The following is a 21,601-nucleotide window of genomic DNA, read 5'->3' as shown; positions in this document are numbered from 1 at the left end:
TACAATGGAATGTGAAATCTCTTGACACAATAAGAACCAGGAAAATTTCAACAACTACCAAGGAAAAAGAAAATCAGCAGGCTTTAACCAGAAGCCCTCCCGAATGAGGTGCCATTTGCCAATTCTAGAACAATTTAATCAACAAAATAAATAAGTTTAGTAATGGATTATAACCCATAGATTAAAATAAAAATCCTTGTTTATACTAAGGGAATAAATAAATAAGTAAATGGGGAGAAGGGAAACTTTCCTTATAGGTGAATGTCAACTCATCACGCCTTGTTCTAGGTTACCATAATAATATTGCAACTGATGTCCCTCTCCCTCGCTCCATTGCCATCTCAACATAAACTGTCACATTTCTGCCAGGATAATTTTTTTAAGTATCAAACGGATGACATCATTCCCTCTTTAAAAGTTCTTTATTGCCCTTAGGATAAAGTGCAAACTCCTTATTGTAACATCAATACTCCCCAAAATGTGCCCTTTCTTTCCCTCAACACCAAATGTGCCTCACATTTCAAAATGCTAAATTTATTAAAGTTTCTCAAATTTATCATATTCTTGAACACCTCTATAACTTCCCTCTACCTGGGATCATTCTATTCCTCGTTTCACCAGGTCGGCTCCTTGAATAGAAGGAGAAACATGCTCCATGAGACCATCTCGCGACTGGAGTAAGCATTCCTGCAGCACAATGTAAACTTTTTTAATCGAACTTGCTATAAATTCCCCTTTAATTTCCAATGCCCTTATCACATACAGAACACAAACATTAGTAAGACACAATTTCTAATTTCAAGGGGCCTGCATTCATTTGAGGGAAATGTTAAAATATATGAACAAATAGTATAATTTTATTGCTCATGCTTTCTGTACGGATTTTTATAAAACCTAACTTCTAAAACTCTTAAAAGTAACCTTTCCTTCGACAAGTCTATGTCAACAGCCTCTCAAGTGATCACCAAAACTTAATCTCATATCCCTCTAAGGCATTATCAACACTGCTGGCGGACTGATGTTTCTAAAATATAGATTGGATCCTATAACTTGCCAGCTTAAAAGCTTTCAGTGGCACCATGTTGTCTAAGGGACAAAATTCAAACTTTGTGACACAGCCTATTGAAATCTGAGTCTAAATTATCTTTCATGCTTTATCTCTTACAAATCTTATGGTGGTTCTAGTAACAGCAAATCATATCATTCTTTGAACCTATCCTGACACCTAACACCTCTTGCCTCTGCATGTTATTAATTTTTCTTGAATACTGGTCTCCACTTGGAGAATCAATCCTACCAAAACTACATTTTCCTTGACTTACTTCTCCCTGATATCATTACTCATTACTTTATAACCACAAATACCTACTAAACACTCATTCAATAGCACTGTTATGCTATGTTTTCATTTTGGAATACATATCTATTAGACTGGAGATTCCTCAAATGCACACAGTATGTTTATGCATCTTTGTGCTTCCAAAGGCTTACCACAGACTACTTTATAAGTGATTAACACGTTTGTAAAATGAATGAATGAAAAAAATGAGTGAATGAATGTACACATACTCATACACACATATATACTTTTATCCATCTTATTTTTATATTTAAATGTAGTTTACATTATACATACACAAATATGGTATTATACATACAAATGAGTATGATATGTACATGCACAGTTTAAATAATAACACTCATGTATTCACCATCAGAAAATGGGTACGTTGGTTTAAAGAAATGTTATACGGCTTGCCATGGTATAAATTTGATATTATATAAGCCCTTGGATGATGATACTACTGGCAAAGGCATTGGAGCAGAAAAGGTAAACCCATACCTGGAATAGATGCCAATTTCAATAAAGATGGACTACTGTCCCCAAACAGTTTGGACAAGATTGATGTAATCAATCTAGGACCAGGTGGTTGATCGGTCCCATTAGTTGACTTTGCTCTACTGAGTTCTCCATGTTCATCTCTGATATTGGCAGGTTGAGCACTCAGCTCTGACAGTAGCTAGATCTAATGCAGAGAAAGGGAAACTCTGCTGTTGTACTATTCTCTTCATGGGCTCATTGCTCAAGCACTGGGGTGGCTAAAAGCAAATTCTGGCTAGTATCCTTAAGAGGAGTCCTCTTGTCTCTCCTGGTGTTAACAGGGCCTCCTCTAGTTTGGATGCTCTAAGGTAGGTAATGAGAGACAGATTCCCATGCTTTTTGCCACATCAATGATCCATCCATGTGCCTGTTCTGTAAAGTTCTTATTATTTCTTTACTGCATCCTAATTTTGCTCTTTGCGGGCCCCTGACCAACCAGCCTAGACATTTGTGACTGCTCAAGTGTCTGTGTATCTAAAAGTATAAAAGATCACATCTAGGGGCTGGCCCCGTGGCTGAGTGGTTAAGTCTGTGCGCTCTGCTGCAGGCGGCCCAGTGTTTCGTTGGTTCGAATCCTGGGCACGGACATGGCACTGCTCGTCAAACCACGATGAGGCAGCGTCCCACATGCTACAACTAGAAGGACCCACAACAAAGAATATAAAACTACGTACTGGGGGGCTTTGGGGAGAAAAAGGAAAAAAATAAAATCTAAAAAAAAAAAATTCTAAAAAAAAAAAAAAAAAAGATCATATCTACCCACATGTTGCTCAGTTGGTCACACTAGGAGAATTTCTTCTTACCACTGTATTCAGGGCCATTTTGAGTTAGGGTGTGATAAGGTAGAAGTTCAGTTTCATTTGCAGCAATACATAAAGTTAGTTTCTTCATTTAGGGAAACCCTCATGAAGCCATAGTTATGGGCTAATGGAGAAGCATTGCTTCCAGGGAGTAAGTGAAACAATTTATACTTCTTCATGTAAATTACTGTTCCATCTGGACCTGCCAAGGCTCAAATCCAAATATACCATTTCAAATATACACTAAATTTTATTGTACATGTTTTATCTCATCAGTGCAGACCTGCTCTCATTGCACAGTCAACAGATGTTCCACAAGTAGTCATTCAATTTCTACTGGGATTTGTAGCAAATAAGGGTCTGGTTTTCAGAGAGCAACAGTCCTCTGCTGCAGATGACATGACTTTGAGATACAGGCAACAACTGTCTTTAGCCTGGATACTTCTGACACCACTGAACTTAAGAGTAATGTGGTCCAAGAAGCAGGGCATCTTTCACTGCACTAGAACAGTAGTTCCAAGTACGAAAGACCCACTAAGTCCTGTCGTTCTGTTGGAGTGGTAGGATGTGTGACGAACAATACATTGTCCTTTATTTAAGAAAGTAAATCCTCATTGATGTTCCAGGCCTGTAATCTTCTAGGAGTTTATTTACTACTTATGGGATACATGTAATTTACTAGGGTATCTAAAATACTTGTTGAACACCAGGTACAATTAGCATAACATAATCATAACGTAATCATTATTAATAAACGTAACGTATTATTAGCAGAAAAATTAGCATAATAATCATCAATATGGTGAACCACCATGATGCCCCATAAAATGATAAGAGATGCCAAAGGCCTCAGGAGACTATAACATAGTAAGAGAAAGAGAGTTACCACAGCCCTGATACAAAACTGTGAAGGAATATTGGTTCCCTTCCTTTAATAAAATGCATTACTTTGATATTTTATTGATGGAGATCAGAGAGAATGCATATTCCACATTAATAGGGACATCTGAGTACCAGAATTTATGTTGTTCTGTTCTAGAAACACATCCAGTGAAACAGTTTCAAATGTGGGATCACTATTTAGAGTTACATTAATCCTCTATTACCCACCATAGTTTATCTGTGGTTTGAAAAGGCCACACAGGTGGGCTGAATCGAGATATCATGGAAACAATCCCCTCTGACTCCTCAAAGACTTTAAGGACGTCACTAACTTCGGCAACTCTTCCTGGGATGTGGTATTCCTTCTGATTTGCTACCTTGGACCTGAGGGTGAGTGGGAGGATGCTGGGGCAGTGCTTTGGCCCTTCCTTCTGCAACAGCTTTTCCTCAACAGGGAAGGAACTAACCAGATTCTAAGTATATCCATTCCATCCTAGTGTTCCATTTTTTGAAGAGTATTTTATAATCTTGATAAAATGTATTTTATTATTTCTTTTAATTTACACATGATTCTTTTTCTGAACCATTTATTTACTTAATTTTTAAACAGCTGTATTGAAGTATAATATATGTACAACAAAATTTACCCTCTTTGTGTAAAATTCAATGACTTCTTTCTTTTTTTTTTTTTTTAAAGATTTTATTTTTTTCCTTTTTCTCCCCAAAGCCCCCAGGGACATAGTTGTATATTCTTCGTTGTGGGTCCTTGTAGTTGTGGCATGTGGGACGCTGCCTCAATGTGGCTTGATGAGCAGTACCATGTCCGCACCCAGGATTCGAACCAACGAAACACTGGGCCACCTACAGTGGAGCGTGCGAACTTAACCACTTGGCCACAGGGCCAGCTCCTCAATGACTTCTTTCTAACTTACAGATGTTTCTATTTAATCAGCGTTCTCATCTCCAGGCCTAGCCAAGCACTAATCTACCTTCTACCTCTCTAGATTGCCTTTTCTGGATAACATCATTATTCACATAATTTGATCTTCAGGATTTCTTATGTTAGTGAAGATTTTCTAAATGTAGACTCATTATTTTAACGCTCATATAAGTCTCTGTAACTTTGTCAGCCAAATGTAGAACTGAGCACCAAGACTCCATAGAAACTTTAAGGATGCATACATACTATAAAGGGTCTCATAAAGGAATTAAACCCAGTAAAAGAGTTCTCACAATGCAGTTCACAGCTTGACACCTCAGGACTGTGCTTTAGAGAGTTTACCATCTGTTTGTTTTTGTCACCAGTTATATACTATGTTGCTTTGATAATGAGTGCTAAACTCAGAAGTACTCAACTGTTATTTTCTTCCCCATCGATTTTTTAATCTCAAGGTGACCCAGTCTGATGTATGCCTATACCCGCTATACAAAGTTCCCAATATATCCTAGCAGGCAATACTAAAGGTAATAAAAGTTGCAAGTCATCTATCTAGAACTACCTGGGTAATGAAAGCTTATTTCAAGGAACTGAATAGATAAGATATTGATTCTGGTGAAAGACAATGTATGCTCAACTCATGGTCTGGTAATAGAAGGAATGGAATTAGAGAGGCTGGCTGTCACCACAAATAACCTGAATCTCCTCATGAACTAAGATGGTTTCTAAATGTGTAAAACTTTCAACTTGGAGGAACTTAAAAAATATAGCACTGCCAAGTAAAGCAGAAGGAATGTAGAAGAGGATTTCATTATTTAATTACAAAACAGATACTTGGTGTAGCTCTTCAATTAAGATTAGCCCAAATTACTATTCTGTATCACATATTAAACTGAGGAAACTTTCCTTCTCCATTATTTTGTCAAAGAGAAGTTGATTTTTTTGTTTTACTTGTTTTATTTTTAGTGTCTAAGGTCCCCAGGCATTAAGTGTTAGAGACCCAGTATTGAATAATGAATGAAACACAAAAGCACCTGAGTTTATAGAACTTATAATCAAGTGGAAGAGACAAAAAAATAAAATAAAAAGCCAAATGTACTATGATTGTCAGTAGCCAAAAATGCTACAGAGGAAATTAATGGTGTAAGGAGAGAGTTTCAGGAAGGCAGGGCTACTTTTTTGGATAGAATTGTAAGAAGATGATATTTGAGCAGAGAATTAGGTAAGGTGAAAGAAGAGCCATATGAATATCTGAGTGTGAGCTTTCTAAGCTGAGGGGAAATCAGGTGTAAATCTTCAAAAGAAAACATGACAGGCATTTTTTGGGGAAAAAAGTCCAGAATATTTGAACAAGAATATGAAAAGTCAGACATGAGGTCTCAGAGTTATCCTGGGACCAGGTCAACTGGAGTCTTACAAGGACCTTGCTAAGTACTACGGAGGTACTTCTAATTATGGTCGGACAGCCTTGCAGAGAGTTTGAGTAGAATGACAGTCATCTCTGAAAGAAATAGTCTCGCCATTGAGAGGAGTTGCAAAGAGAAGAATCATAGAGACTAGTTTGACAGAGTACTGAACTAGTTCAAACGAAAGATAAAAATGGTGTGGATTAGAATTTTAGTGATTACATTTGAGACAATATGTCAAATTTAGTGAATAATTCAAAGATAAAGTATAACAGATTTCCTTATGTATTGGATGCAGCATTTGAGAGAATAATCAAAAATGACTACAATATTTTGAGTCTGAGAAATTCATGGATTGGTAGTCCCATATACCTAGATAGAAAAGACTGGGAGATGAAAAAATTCATGGAGATAATGTGGGAATCAAAAGCTTTAACTTGGATATGTTAAGTTCGAAACGCATATTGGACATTCAGAGAAAAATACATGTGCCAGGCAACTGAACAGTCAGAAGATAGAGAAAGGATGAACTTTTAAATAAATATTTATGTGTTATCAGTACAGAGAAGATTTTTAAAGCCAGGGGTCTGGATAAAATTACCAAAGGAAAAAAAAAGACAAAAAAACCTGATCTGCAACCTTGGGACATTATGGCATTTCAAGGGCAGAAAGAGGATGAGAGGAAACAAAAGAAGCAGTGATCCCTACCAGAATCCAAGAAACAAACTGTTTCAAGGATGAAGGAGTGATCAACAATGTCAATTGCTCTGACAATTCAATTAAACAAGAAGTGAATTTTAACAGATTAACTGCTATAACATACAGCCCCAAATCTCATGGGATAACACAAATGTTTATCTCTCATCTACACAGAAATTACATGTGTATTAGCAGAGGGCAGAAACAGTGGGGGCTTGCTCCACAAAGTCATTTGCATGCTAGCCTTCTGGCTCAGGAAGGAGTAACTGTAGTTGTAGGAGCAGGTCACCTTTTGGTAGAACAACACAGCCAACCTCTAGCAATTTGGCAAGAAAGGAACTAGAATAAATATCCCTACCTCAGCCTCTTCCCTCCCTCTTATCTATTGCTGATCCTTCCATTGATTAAATTCAACAGATAGATATGAGCCAAGGAAGGCACTGATGCAGTTGATAAATTTAAGAAAGTTGGAGAGAGGTTAAGAGTAGATTTGGTGGGGCAAACATAAGATATCAATACATTATTATTTTAATTGTTAGAATTACGTAAGAAATACTGATATGTGGCTATTTGTTTTCCTTTTGTACAAGTGTCTCAGATATTCTTTCACATAACATACACTATATGAATTTAGAGTCAGCTTTTCAATTGCACACACAAAAAATTGTGGTATCATGATAATTGGAATTTCTTTGTATTTATAGATTAATTCATGAACAATTGATATTTTATGATACTGAGCCCTCACATCCATAAACTTTGCTTATTTCATTATTTATTTAGATCCTCCTTTATGGCATTCAACAATGTTTTGTAATTTCCTACCTAAAAACATTGCACATTCTTTCTTAGATTAATTTCTCTGCATCTCATAGATTTGTTTTGCTTTCAAGTGGAATATTTTTCAGACTCTATCTTCCGATTGGTTATTGCTGATGTATAGGATCACTATGGTTTTCATCAATTTCTCATGTCTGAGAGAACGGTATTATCATTAAGCTCTATTTAGGTATTTCATCTCTTTTTCCAAAATATTTTTTCCAAAGAAATAAATCTGCCATTTGTAAAATGTCTTTTATTTTGTTTTATATTTTCTGCTATCATTTAATTTGAACAAGTTTTCTTTGTCCCACTCTCATCTCACGTGACTTTGTCCTCTCATTCAGATCTGTACACTTAGTTTAGATACCTTTTATGAGGTTGAACAAGTTCTAATTTCTTATTTACTAAATGCTTCTTTTGTTTGTTTTAAGGAATGAGTATTGAGTCAAAGTAAGGAATTCATTTTTGTAAGATGATTTTTTTTTCTTTCATAGATTGATGTGGTAAATCTTCCCATGTGAGATTAATTTATGTATCTATTTAATTAATTTGCATTCTCTGTTCTTAGTTGTCAAAATTATATTCTCATGAAATGATATGCAATTTTTCCCACTTACAAAAGGTACATTTTGAAGCTCTGCAGCTCCATCGTCTCTTTGAACTGTTAATAAAATCACTTTCGTGGATGTCTGAGCTTCTTATATATTCATTTTTGTGAGGAAATGCAGAATTGGTGAAATATTTAAAGTTTTAAATTTCATTAGTGGATATTGTTTTACTCAGGTATTATATCTAATCTTCATTAAAAATGGAAAATAAGTAAAATTGGATTTTTTTTAAATGTATTTGTTTCTCAAGTTTCCTCGTTCCCTCCTTCACTGGAACTGGTAAAGTTTTACACATCCTACTCTCTCTCACCACACTTTTTTCCATATTCACATTTTAAACTATAGCTTTTATTTATGTTCTTTCAGGGACTACTCTTAAACATGTATATGTCTAGATATATCTATATAATATATAATTAAATATTATACATTAAAGTGTGACTTCTGGTTCTAGACTTGAGTCAGAGGCATCAACATGAATTCATATTGTATGTTATTGGGGAATGTTAATGCATACACAGATAGACAGATACAGAAATAAATATAAATGTGTGTATATGCATGGGTTAGTATACATACATTTCCTAGTTCTCTCTACTAACAGGACCTATAGACAGTGTCACTCCTATGGCACATCTAGAACCCAGATTCATTTTTTATATTCCATTTACCAGTAAATGGAGCCAGGGCTCACTGGAGAAGTGGTTAATTCCAGAGCTTGGGCAGGACAAAGACAGTATGAGCTTGGGGTATGTTGGGGTGCCAGAAGGAAGCTCAAAGTTTATGTTTTCAAATATGATAAAAAATTAAAGAGAAATTCTAGTTAATTTTATAATAAAACCCACAGCTTTGAGATATTTTATAAAAGTTATAAAAAGGACAAAATTTGGTTAACATCTACAGAGGAAAAATATAATCTACAGATTATTTTGACAGTTATTGACATTATTTAGACATTTAATGTAGTAATTTTTATCTTTTAAGTCACACTTACAGCTGTTAAACCAAAGTTTATTTAGCTTATATCTTCAGGAGATCTTAGTATAAAATTTTTATTAATTAAAGTGAGTTAGACCTCTGAACACAAAATAGCAATTTACACTGCTACACCGATGTGTGTAAAAGAAAAAAGTAATGCATAATTATTTCCAGGCATATATCCTGTTCTCTATGCCCTCTTTCAAACAGAAATCAGCCCCTTTGACGGCTGAGATTTTATTAACTTAACTCAAGTTAATGGTGTGAAAAAATGCAAATTCCTACACCAATGATAACTGGATTGGAGTGGGAGAAGGTATTGCTCAGATAGGAAAGGAAGATGACACACAATACAGAATGCGAGGGGGCAGGGCATGTGAGTCAAGGACTCAGGATTTCAGGAAGACTGTAATTGGAAATTTAGAGTTGGGATGAGGGTAGTTTCAGGAAGCCTTTTCTGTAAGGAATTATGAAAGAGGTCAAAGGCAAACTCTAAGAAGTGTTTTGTTAACCATTACCCCGCACACAACCCCCACATACCTTCTCTTGGGGGTTTCTGAAAAGCCTGAGTAAAATTTTGAAATGTTTACTTCTGATATATTATTTCTTTAATTAGATGGTGGGTTTTACCAAAGAGTAGCACCTATATCTCTCACTAAATATTAGTTTATAGTAGAATATAAACCGTGACTTTAAATTAATGAATTTGTTGAGGTATTCCAAATTTATGGTTATGTTTTGTTATCAAATATATACAATGGTTCAGAGTTAGGTGATCAGAGAAGCCTTATCGAGGAAGTGGGGAACGTGATAGCATAAAGGTGTATTCTGATTTTGCTTTTGATTTAACTAGTACTTAGAAAAGCCAAGGGCTTCAACTTCACTAAGATTTACACAGTTATGGAGAGAGAATTTAGAGAACTGAAAGGTTCCAGAACAGTACAATGCAGGTGTGTCACAGTCATGCTAACTAATTCTCTCATGCTTACTTCCCTTTTCTTGCTACCTCTTTTATCACTGATTCCTTGACTCCCTTCAGTTTAATTGTAATGATGGTCCCTTCAGATTTCTGGAAACATGAGTCCTGTTTTAGTTAACATAGCCTCATGCTCACCACGCAGCCTCTCTCACCACATGATTTAAGTTACACTCTGCTTAGAAGACGGCCTTCAGCAAGATGGTCATGTGTTGGGCAGTCTGATTTCACATTTATTATAAGTCGTCACTAAGAATGCATTTTCATTTGTAATAATGCTTTGATACCCCTTATTTCTTTTTGCAACCAAGGTGCTGAAAGTATGAATGACTTTCATGCCTAAATGTCATGCTATAAAAATATTAATAAAAGGCAATAGTGAAAAGGGGATAAATATTGTGAGAAAGCCCTAAGGAAGCTGATAAGAAAGCTAAGTTAAAGGACACCCTGAGACAGAGCCTAATGCCATAAGCTGATAGTGCCTACACTGTATTTATGAGTGAGTAACCACAGGAGGCCACTTATGTAAATTTATTGCACGGAAATGTCTCCCCAATCATCACCCTAAAATAACTCCCTCACTACTTGTGTAAGTTTCTAAAATTCCATATCACTGACTCTCAAATATTTTTTTTTCCAGAATTATTGGTTAAATGGAGGGTAATAACATAAGAGTTTAAAAGTATGTGGTTTAGTGTGATTGAGAGTAAGAAGATTAATGAAAATACTTTAATTCCTAATATGCACACAATAAAATGTGATTATGACGTGGACACTAGCTTCAGAGTAGAAATAAACATAGAAGGATATAATCAATCTATTTAAAAAGCATAAACACAAATTGGTTAAAGTGTTAATAAGATACTAGGGAAGGATTCAAGGAGAAAAATGCATTTAAAGTCAGCCTTTAAGGGGGGGAAGAAGAGCTCTATTACAGGATAAATGAGATCCATTGCTTCTATTAAAACTGAGAGAGGGAGAGACTTGATTTCAGAAAGAAACTGTTAGAAAGAAGTGATGTGCCCTTCTGCTTGAGAAGATTTTGCAAAGGTGCCAATCACTAATGTGCAACTCCTTTGTAATGACAAGTTAAGAAAAATGCATATGGAGCTTCAATAGAATAAGCCCAGAACTGATATATGTTAAGGGTCAAATTCATGTAAGGCAGTTGACAATAAAATCAGCCACAGTTTTGCTGGTTTCAAGATTCTATAATCTAACAAGAATGGTTGCAAATCCAGCTAGTTTGTGAACTCGAATATTTTAATTTTAGTTCCACTCTAAGGTCAAAATTTCAGGCTATCCAGGACACGTGGGTTGGACACAGGTCACACCTTGTCCAGACACCCTAGGTCAAAAAGCAGAATGCTTCTAATTCCTACTTAATTCAGTGGGTGGAGCAAGCAGTGTTTAGATAGTTTAATTGATTTTTTTTTATTTGTATGTAGCTCCCCTTAGAGTATTAAGAGTCCATCTGACCTATATATGACTTCTCCCAAACTGGAAATGGGTTTCTTAAGGTAATCCAGCAAAACTGGTTTACTGAATTAAATAATTCATCCAGGAAGTATTTGTGCAAACATTCTGAATATAAGTTGCTATGGGAACTGTTAAGAAATAAGAAATGACCCAAATAATTCACTTAAATAAAATAGTAGAAAAATGAGGCAGTCTGTGACTTCATGTATTCATTGATATTTTCTGCTGTCAAGAATTTGAAGTTTTATGAATAAATATGTCAAATATGTGACTTGCTTTTGCATTTGAACTGCAATATGAATAAATAAGCACTTTTTGGTCTATAGAGGAAAAATATACATTCCCAAAAAAGAGATTAAATATAAAAATACTAAAAGCAGATAAGCTTTAAATAATTTGATTCTTTATAACTTTCATAAGATTTTGGGGAAATTAAATTTTAGGGCATCTTAGATTCTATAGGCCGCTTACAATCTTAAAGCAAAAACGTAACGTGATTGATTTTACTCTGAAATTGATATACGTCTGCATTGCCATATTAATATGTAAGAAAATCTAAACTTTTAAAATACCACACTGTATTTTTAAATATTTAAAATTATTTGCTATAGAATTTCAATGTGTGGTTTAAAAGATACCAGGGAATTATTTTAAGATATCTACTGAAGCACCACATTTAAAACTGAGTTAGGTTTACTAAAGTATTTCTAAGTAAACTTAAAGTAAAATGGAAAAGGCATTAGCTATCTTACAAGGACTATTAAAAAAGAAATTGGATTATTGTGATAATATTTAAATAAATTTTGGTATTTTACATTGCTTCTGTAAACAATAAAAATGGAAGAAATCATTTTTATTATTATTCTACGACCAAAGATATATATAGCTCACAGAAAGCATATTTCTCTCAATTTTATAGAGACTAAAAATCATATCAACTTTTTAGTTTAGATTGATGTAATTGTTTTTATCCATAATATATTTTATTTGAATTCTTAACGTGGTAGATTGATGTATGAATATTATATTTACCAAAGCCAGAATATATATTGGCAACTTTTCCTCACCAATGTGATACTGAACTTGGCTGATTTTGACTGCTGCTCTGTGTGGAAAATGATGCAAGAAGTCTGGATTATAGTTTTGACCAATATAAACAGTTTATCTTTGAATAGAAGACATAATCCTTTTTATAAGTGTAAAATAAACCTCTAACCTCCATCCATTTTATAACACAAATAGTTATCCCATATACAAGCATATGGATAGAAAAACAACTCAAAAATCCATGTTTGACAAATGGCGCATCTTAATGAATTTGATCTCATACGTAGTAAATTAATTGTTTTACTTACTATAAAGGCTTATTCTAAAGTAAGGAAGCAATTACATAAAATTCTGGTATTGTGTCTCTTTTAGTCATTGAAATCATCTTTACAAGTTTAGTTTTTATCCAAAGTTAAAATAGATATATTACAAATGGATTTATAAGACCTACTTTTCATATATAAGTAATATATAAACAAGTTCCATTGCAGTGTTCATGTAGGTAATCTTTCCTTTGCATAGTCTTGGTTTTTCTGACAAATTATATAAGGCCATCAAGAATGTGTATACTTGAACCTCATTTTTTTTACTTTCTTTTAATTATGCTTTGATTTTATGCTCTCTGAATGAGAAATATCCATTGGGGTAAAAACTCATTACAGCACTTATTGCATCGCTATTATGAATAAAAGCATTTGACTTGTTATTTTGTATGTTTTAAACTTTAGAGCTAAATATTTAGCCATATTTAATAACTATGTACTTTTGGATCCAAATTTCATTTTTATCCTATTATACAGTAAATGCTATTGTAAGTGATCTAAAGACTTTTTTTGGAATTGTGTGCTCTATAAGAAACCGTGCAGATATATATAGCTATTATCTTTTATATCTAAAATACAAATTTATCTGGACCCCTTCATATGGAATTAGTACCAAATCAAAGCTTGGAAAACATCCGCCTACCACCTACACTGGTCCACCATCTTGACACTTTTGTCCTTCTGTACTCTGAATATCACACAGCTCCCGTGAGCATTGGAGGGATGCTTTACTTGACCCTATTTTTTCAACAACACAGACATCAGTGTTTATCACAGTGTCTGCTGTGATAAAACCTTAATGACAATAGGGCGAATGAGGAAAAGCAGTAGGTAAGCAAGGTTCAGTGTTGTGAAACACAATAAAGAAAAGTGAATAAAAAAGGAAGAAATAAAGCAACAAATAGACAATGAGGAATTACATGTTTCAGATAAACAAAATGCTCTGCTGAGACCAGTAGGTTAACGCCATGAAGAACACAGAAATCAAATTTTATTCTCTTTTTCAATCTGAAAAGAAACAACTGCAAAACTGAACAGCTGCCCAAGAACTTCTATTTTCTCATTTCCTCTTTCAAATTATTTTATCAAAAGCTATGTCAACTATATTTAGCTATTTCTCTCTCTCAGAAAATTCTGGACCCAATCCCATAATACCTTTCTTTCGATCTCAGTTCATTCGCCATCAGAAGTGCAATCATCCCAGGTGACTCAAATTTACAGGGATGGTTATGCCCATATTGTTCAATATATCTCTTCATCTGATCCCAGGCCCCAGCCTTCCCACTTTACTAATCTCTTTCAACAAGCCCTCTGGAATTCAAAGTCTGTCCTCATCAAACTCCCACCCCATATCCTCAAAAATCTCTACACTTTGTTTTCCCTTTATCTTCTTATTCCAAGTAAGCACCGGCTGTACACTGAGCACATCACAATGTTTCCCTGCAGTCCACTCAAATGCAGGCTGAGAGAAAGCGCTTTTTTCCTCTCCAACTACCCCAGGATCTAGTTTTTTATGTTATATGACATTCTTCCTCCCTCATTTTTTCTACTTTAAGACTTCTTCTTTCTTTTTACCTCCATCCTCCTTTAAAAAGCTCAGGTCTCTGAAAACATGTTGCTGTCTTCAACCAACATATCTTCTCTTTAACCATCACTTTTGTCACTTTTTGGTTACATTAATAGTCATGTAAATGATAAATTCAGAACACTAGTCTTTTAGTTTCTTGGTTTCCTTAGCTCAAACAAATTTTCCTCAATCTAATTTCAATCACCCATTCACCTCTTTAAGATGTTGAGTTTATCTTCATCAATAGCAGCACTGTTGCTCAAACTGCACTTTTTGACATCCCGTTTCCTGACCACCATCTCTTATCCTTCCAGTTCACTTACTCCAGCACACCCACGCCAACAGCTGTCTAACCTCTCTCGGCCTGCCAATCCATCACCACATGGTAACCACATCCTTACAAACATCCCTAACTTCCTTGCCTCTCTTCTATTGTTGGGTTAGCTGGCAACCTGTTTGATCCAAACTGCAGGCTTGCCCCATGTTTATAACCAAGCAACTGAGCATTTCTGGAGAAAATCAAACCACCATACTGAGTGGTTTGCTTCAAATATGTAGCCACCAATCTCAAATAGACACTAAACACTGACAGGCAATCGCACTGTGTTACACATAAACTGATTTTCCATTTTCCGATATAGCAATTTCCCATCTTTTCTCCTGAAAAGGTAGTCTATGACTCAGTCATACTTCATGGACAAAAAATTGCAAGTGATTTTCTTGTTTCCATCACCAAAGCTGTAACTACCTGTGCTGTCTTCCTTTTGACAGTGTGAACATAGAAGTATTTCTATCCTATTATGGATCATGGCTTTATCTATATGCAGAATCCCATCCTTTCCACCTAAAGAAAATCTTTCCTGTAATCCTCCCGATCTTTACTGTATCAGCAGTCTCCTTCTATTCTATTGCATTATTTTGTGGGTATCCAAACATGCTCTGATATTATCCAAATTTAAAAAAACAAAAATTCTTGATCACGTGTCACGCCCCCATTTCTCAGTTCAATCTCTTAAAAAGTTGCCCATATTATTGCCTCCCCTTTCTCATCTCTCATTCTCTTCCAAACCACTACATTCATGTTCTTATTTCTACAACACACTGAAATTGGTCTTAAAAATAACACGTTACCAACATCTTGCTTGATCTAATGGTGAGCTTTCAGTTCTCATCTTAACACAACTCTCAGCAGTATTTCACATTCCCTTCATCTCGTTACAAAAAATATACACAAACACAAACACACACACACATATATATATTCCTCCAGATACCATGGCATGGCATTTATCTGGCTTTCCTCCAAATCCTAAACAGTCCTTCTCAGTCTTCTTTGCCGGCCATCCTCTTCTATCCAGCTCTTAAATGTTGGAGCTCCTCCAAGGTTTTCTTCTCAACCCTCTCTTCTATGTACGTGCTTTCCTTAGTTTTTTCCATGACTTTGTTTTTTTAACATTGTATGTATTTACTCTTTTGTTTGTTTATGTATAAAAATGTTTACCACGGAAATTTTCAAACATACATAAAAGATTCATCAACCTCATTTTTTTATAACCCAGCTGCGTAGTGACCAATATAGGATGAATCTTGGTTCATTTATAACGCCTATTAGCCACCCACCTCAAGTTGGACCATTTTTAACCAGGCATATATCATTTATCCCTTACATAATCCAAAGGGTTTCTTTAAAAACATAGCCATAAAACAATGATCTATTTTCCTTATATTGAATCAGTGTTAAAATCTCCTTGATTGCCCCATTTCAATAATTGTCTTTTTACATTTGCTTTGTTTAAATCATCATCCTAATAAATTCCAGAGATTGAACTTTTTTACATGGTTTTTAAATTTCTTTTAATCTAGAACAGATCCCTCTCCCTTTTTACCCCAGTTCACTTCTTGAGGCTATCAGTCCTTAGTCTTACAGAATTTCCAACACCCTCTCTTTGGCTAATTGCATCTTCATGATGCCAGCAGGTTCTCAACCTCAATGCTTTCTGTAAACTTAATTAGACCTAGAGATATGATGCAATTCATAGTAAATTTTTAGACAGGAATATTTCATAGGTGGTGCCATTTACTTTCAGTTGCTGTGCATTTCCAATCAAGAGATACATTACGTCTGTCTCTTTAAGCAGTTAAAATTGATCAGCAGGCTCCAATCTTAACCATTCATTGTAACGCTTTTCTATCAACCTTTCACCCAATGATTTTAGGAGCCACTGAAGATCACTTCTTATCATTTATTCCCTTTGTCTACATGTTTTTAAATGCCATATATGCTGGTGACTGATTTCATATTCACACTTCCAGCCTTCATTTATATCCAACTATCTATAAACCTTCTCTGCTTGGAGGTCTAATACATGCATCCAAGTTAACTTTGCCAAAAAGAAATACTAGTCCCTGCCCTTAATCCAAAACCAAATCATCTTACCTCAGTAAATGGATGTATCAGGTGGTGAGTTTCTCTTCCCAGAAACCTAGGAATATTCCCTGACTCTTCTCTTTCAGTCTGTATAATCTATCTATTATTATATCTCATTGGCTCTACTTTCCAAATATGTCCTGAATAGAGCAAAATCAGGTTGCATGTCCTGCTACAACACTTAACCATTCTGCTATAATCTCACTCCTCACCGAATACAATCTTCTAATTACCTTCCCCGCTACCATTCTTTTCTCCTACATATCAGCCAAAGTGATCCTTTTAAAAATAGATCTCGTCTTTTCCCTATAAAATCCCTCCAAAACTTTTTTTTATTTCAATCAGCATACAACCCAAACTCATTAGTATGGCTAATCATATCTACCTAAACAGGCACTAATCTCTCAATCCTCCCCTTCTGTACTTACACTGTCCTTAACCTGCTCATCAAACACACCTACACTGTCCTTAACCTTCTCATCAAACTCAGTGCCTGTGTTCCCATCCAATGCTTTTATACATGCTAGTCTCTCTATTTAGAATGCTCTTCTCAATATCCTCATGACTCCCTCGCATCACTTTAGTGTTAAGCTCAACAGATCTTTCCTGAACCCTCCAAGTAAAGCAGCAACCTCATCAACTCCTAATCAATTTCTGTCATATTACCATAACACTATTGCATAGTAATTATCATTATTTGAGTTTGTCTTATACATCAGTTAATTAACTCATGTAATTCTTATTTGTTTCCTCCAACTAAAATATATGTTCCACATAATTAAAGGACTCTGTGTTTTTCATCTTTAAACCTAGAACAGTGCCAGACACATGGCTTGTAGTAAGAACTCAGTTAATTGTTGAGTGATTTGCAATAAAAACATCCATTGAAATAACTTGCAAAGAAAATTTTCTAATGAATCAAAAGTAGAGGACACAAATTTGATTAAAATAAAGCTGAGAACTACTCAAATTAAATCCAAAGGCATTAAACAAAGGATGTTTCAGCATTAGATATGATAAGTTTATAAAAGAAAACATCTCAAAAATGATGATAATCTGCTTCAAAAGAGAATTACTTAAAAATCATAGGATTAAGGAAAGACTTTGAGAAAACTGAAAATTTTCCCAAGTATATGTTTGCAAATAAGTTCTCTTTATGGTCTTATTCTGCAAGTCAAGTATGATATTAAATTCATCTTATCTTAGTATGAAATATTTTTTCATAACGATCATCTCCAAAATTAAATATAGAAATAAAACCTATTTTATTCCATATATTTTATGATACATAAATAAATTTTCATAAATATAAAAGTTACAGTTATAATCTACACTTTATTGTATGTGCTATTTTAAATTGTTCAGTGTTTAATCTAAAGTCCCAATGCAAGCTTAATATTGCTAATTACTACGGCATTTCATTCCCGTTTTTAGTTTACCCCTTTCTAGTACCAATTATCTGAAAATAGTAAAAACCACTTGTACATATTTTATATTTTGCATTTACTTAAAATTAAATCTACCTTAAAGGCTTTTTTTCCAAATTAAAATAGATAGATAAAAACATCAAGAACCACGCCAGACATACATAGAATGTGTTCAGTAAATGTGTTTCCTTCACTCTTGTATAAATACACCTAAATTGGGTGTGGGGAAGGAGGAAGCAGATTTAATTTATCTCAGTGACACTTTTTAATTAGGCTTCATCTAATCCTCTGGGTTTAATTGTGTGTCACACAACATAGCTTCTATGTCTTTTCCCCAAAGAGACAAGCCCCCTTTATATGCACTTTTACCATTGGGTTCATAGCAGACAAAACATAAGCCTTAGAAATGGTACATATATTGACTTTACTACTTACAGTAGTTGAACACTGTTGCACTTTGGGGTAAATGTCTTAAGTTATTTTAATATATTTTATTACTCATAAAATTAAGCTTATCATCATATCTCATAACTATTTGACAAGGTTGTTAGGAAGCTCATATGAAATCACAGACATACTATTTGAATGATTGTACCACTGTTCAAATTGCTGTTATTGATTAGTAATATTAACAAATAATTTACTAGAAGGGAAAGGTCAATTTTCCTGTGTCTTGTTCCAAGTTCAATCTTGAAGTAATCTGTAATACTGAGGGGCATCTCTCTGTGGCTATAAGGCTTAATTTTCCCTTAACTTACTTAAGTTCTGTTAACTCATAATGATGACAATGAAGAGTTTGTTTTACCACTGTCTAGCTCATCTGGGTTCTGCATTACATTATATATTCAGCATATCAACACTAGGTTAAACAGGTATATTAGGAAATAGCAATTTTTTAAAAAATCAATTTGAATGAGTGACTAAATATTAGGGCAGTTCTATGATTGTTGAATATAGTGAACCACAAGACTGGAGAATGTGTTTCTAAAAAATTAATTGCTTCCAGGCCTGCTTGTCAGTTTCCATAGTAACAGGCCATATATTGCGAAGTAAAATATTTAATTGCTTATGGTAATATTTTCCATAGTTTCTATTCTAGAATGGTCCTTGAATTGATAATGCATCCATCTAGCAACCACTGCTGGAAAACACATTTATCTACTAACTCAAAGCTTGATTGGCATACTCAAGGCATCCTTGTGACATAAAACATATTTCTTTTCATAATAATTGAGACCAGTAACCAAGGTATTGATCAGACTGCCTCATGGCTGATTCATGTGGTTTGTCATATTTAAATAGCTATTGCTAACTAATATGACAGCCAAAAACAAAAATAGATTAAATTAACATGACTGATGTTTATTTATTTATCTGGCTACAGTCCTGTATGTTGCAGCTTGTTTAGTATTAGATGTTAGATAACTGACTCTGAATGTCTTAGTAATATTTCTAAAACCTTTTCACTTAGTATTAACTCGATCTAGAACAACATTCCAAACCAAAAACAGGTTTCTTTTACTGCCATAAACAGGTCCAACGGTAAAGAAAGTTTAACATCTAAAAACATAACAGCATCCGTTTGCCCCACAGCTACAATTCATTTAAAAATATGTAACCATCCTCTTTCTTGTAAGCTTTCCACAAACAGACTTAGTATTAAAATTCAAAACAACACGCTTTTTTCCCACGAGCATACATTAGTCAGTCATTGCGTGATGCTATCAAATTAAAATAATTTTGGATGTTCTCTACATGGAAAGAGAAGACCCCTAGGTCTTTTCTGTTTTCTCCCTAGGCCCCTTTACTCAACTGGGAAAAGGCATTGTTGTAAACGTTCAAAAGTCTCTGGAGCCCATGGCAGCGCCTGGCACGGAGCAACCACTCAATAAACGCTGACAGAGATCCCAGACTCATGAGCCTTCAAACCTCACCACTCTCTAAAGCAGGATTCCACTGAAACCGAAAAGCTCATAATCCCTGTTCACAGACGTCCCAGGTATCTCCATTCACCTCAAGCTCCAATTAAACAAACTTAATTTTAATCCACTGTAACAGTCAAAAGACCCTCATGCGTGAAACAGGACTGGTAGGATGCGGGGACACAGGGCCTGTACGATGACCAAAGATTTGGACGCCAAAATCTGAGACAAGCCACGCTTGCCAGAAAACAATTAAGTTTCCTCAGAGCTTAATGCAAGGCCACAGAGACTTGGGATATGGGCTACCTCGAATGGCCACAGGAGAGGTACCTAGAGTCAGCTGGTAAGGGTTGTACTTGGCCTGCGCTAGGCCTGGCACCCACCTTGCTCCTCTCCAGCTCCAGCTGCAGCGGCCGTGTCAGCAGTCTGCCTCCAACGCCTGCCGCCATCTCTCCTCTCAAAGCCAAAAGTGAAGCGGAGCGCAGTACGCGTGGCATTGGTGTGGGGGGCCCACCCCGGGCTCTGAAGCCTCACCACAGGGAGACCCAGCCGCTGCTCTTAGGAGAGCGTAGCTCACGTGGCAGTCACGTGATGCATGCGGGGCGGGGCCACGCAGGTGGTTTTGACTTCCCAGTTGTTGAGAAAGAAGCGCGTGGTTTTTGGTTGTGGCGGCTTTTACCTTCCCCAGACCATAACTTTGTTTAGATGTAGCCTTTTATTGGCTTGGTTTCTGCTGCTCCTCGGTACATCCTTTGCACTTTGGCACTTTTCTCTGCCCAACAGTGTTAGAGTTTTAGGGGATGGTTTGCTTTTTGTGGGGCTCAAGGCCGTAGAATGTGGCTTTGTGTTCGCCTACTCTGCAGCTGCTCTCAACAGCCTTGGATGCCAGGAGAGCTCACGCTTCTCTTCCACCTCTCTTGCCCTTCTGGCAGCAACATGACTCCATCTGGTTTTTGTGATATAGTTATAAAACAAACAAGAAATGATTTTAGTGCAGCAATGCTCTCGGTCCCTACTACACATCAACCTTATCCAATCTCCCCCTATAGTTTCTGAAGTTATAACCCCAACAAAAATAAGAATAAACGTAGAAGTAACCGATAGCTTACATGAATGGAGGTCACTGAGTTGTTTGTTAGGTACATGATATAAACTTGACCACTTCTCCAGCAACCTCAGTTTTCTTGCCCAACTTCCCCTCATAGAGTCTCTCTGGGAGTTTCCTTTTCCCTACGGTTAAGCAGTGACATATCACTACCTAATTTTACAAAGAAATAAAGAGTCCATTGTTACATGATTTACTCAAATTCACACTTTATTAAAAAATGAATGCCTATGTGATAACATGTTTAAGTTTGGTTTATGGAAAATAATATCCAAGCAGAGAACCAAAGCAATAAAACAAAAAATGGAAAGGA

The 21,601-nt window shown here is 35.5% G+C and overlaps 1 long non-coding RNA gene across 1 annotated transcript in view; it reads right to left on the bottom strand.

Annotated features, from left to right (window-relative positions):
• Nucleotides 1-20,743, bottom strand: part of LOC139083124 (uncharacterized) — a 93,375-nt gene extending 72,632 nt beyond the window's left edge. Inside the window, exon 1 of the long non-coding RNA XR_011539695.1 lies at nucleotides 20,567-20,743. This is a non-coding gene — a long non-coding RNA (uncharacterized lncRNA). The remainder of the gene's footprint in view (nucleotides 1-20,566) is intronic.
• Between the last annotated feature and the right edge of the window lie 858 nt (nucleotides 20,744-21,601).

The sequence above is a fragment of the Equus przewalskii genome, chromosome 4, assembly GCF_037783145.1.
Source record: "Equus przewalskii isolate Varuska chromosome 4, EquPr2, whole genome shotgun sequence".
Taxonomy (NCBI): domain Eukaryota; kingdom Metazoa; phylum Chordata; class Mammalia; order Perissodactyla; family Equidae; genus Equus; species Equus przewalskii.
The sequence above is the reverse complement of the archived record's forward strand: the minus strand, read 5'-3'. Positions and strand labels throughout refer to the sequence as shown.